Consider the following 1,586-nt stretch of genomic DNA (forward strand, 5'->3'; position numbering starts at 1 on the left):
ATTTTCATTTGCGTTTCCCTGCTGATGAGTGACATTGACCATCTTTCCATGGGTCTGTTGATCACCTGGATGTCGTTTTTGGGNAGTAGTTTTGTTTTCGTCTTTGGAGAAATGTCTGGTCATGTTTCTGGTTACTTATAATTGAATTACAATTAACTTCTTTGGTGTAAGTTCTTTATAGGTTTTGGATATTAATCCCTTATAGGATATATCATTTCCAAATATTTTTCACCACTCAGTAGTTGTGTTTTTGTTTTGTTGACTGTTTCCTTGGCTGTGCAGAAGCTTCTTATTTCAAAGCAGCCATTTACAACATGGATGGCTCTAGAGGGTATCATGCTAAGGGAAATCAGTCAGTCAAAGAAAGACTGATATCAAATAATTTCACTCATATGTGGAATTTAGGAAACCAAAACAAACAATGAAAAAAAGAGACAAACAAAAATCTAGACTCTTCAATATGGGGAACAAAGTTGTGGTTGCCAGGGGGGAACTGGGGAGTGGTTGGGTGAAATAGGAGATAGGGATTAAGAGAACACTTATTGTTATGAGCACTGAGCAACGTATAGAATTGCTGGATCTATATATTGTACACCCGAAACTAACATTACGATGTATGTTAATTATACTGGAATTAAAAAATTAAAAAAATATTTAAGGACTTCCAGGGTGCAACATTTCAAACCACCATTTTATTAATAATCAAAATATTTCTTTTTTATGCTGTGCATCTATTTATTGAACATTATTTATTGATGATTGGTGTCCACCACTGAGGGGGTTTATTCACTGAGGTGACAGATTGCTTAGTGTATCTATGTTTTAACACAGATTTGTTTTCCTGTTTCCACTTGAAAACTTCTAATGTTACCTGCTAATATGGCCCTCTTGTTGTTCCATGAAATAACTCCTTTTTCGTAGAATTTGTCACAAATAGTAAAGGGTGGTGAAGGAACAATATTAGTATCATCAATTTCGTACCTCTTTCCTGCTCGGAAATCCCGTCCACTTGCATGATCAGGGGACGCTTCACACGAGAGCTGGATGTCCTTCTGGTCCTGGGTTCAGGGTCAATGGTTCTATACAACAAGCATGTCCTTCAAATACTCCCAGTGACCCAGAGGGGAGCCCACACCTCATCACTGCTCATAAAGTCACTGGAAGGAAACGAGTAATGATGAACTGCTCTCCTTAATGTCAGCTCATACACCACAAATAAAAAACAGTGCTCCCTAACTGCCCCCTGTCTGTTCGCTTGGAATATTGTGTTAGTCAACTATTGCTGATACAGGCTGTCCTTGTCCTATGGGATATCATTAATACTGCTAAAATCAAATGACATGTGCTGGGAAGGGTTTCTGATCTCTGCTGAGCTCCTCATGGATATGGAGTCAGCTGTCAATCTCTACATTACGTTTCTAAGGCTCATCCATGGTGTCATGTGAGGCTGTAATGCTCTCTGTCTCAACCACTCTATGGGCTCTCATTACTGCATTTCCACTGTTGATCTAGTCACAGAAAAAATTGGTTTATCATGTGAGTTGCTTAAATTTAATTCCACTGTTGGTACATCCATATTAACACTT

Source organism: Ailuropoda melanoleuca, unplaced genomic scaffold (assembly GCF_002007445.2).
Source record: "Ailuropoda melanoleuca isolate Jingjing unplaced genomic scaffold, ASM200744v2 unplaced-scaffold8310, whole genome shotgun sequence".
NCBI classification, from domain to species: Eukaryota; Metazoa; Chordata; class Mammalia; order Carnivora; family Ursidae; genus Ailuropoda; species Ailuropoda melanoleuca.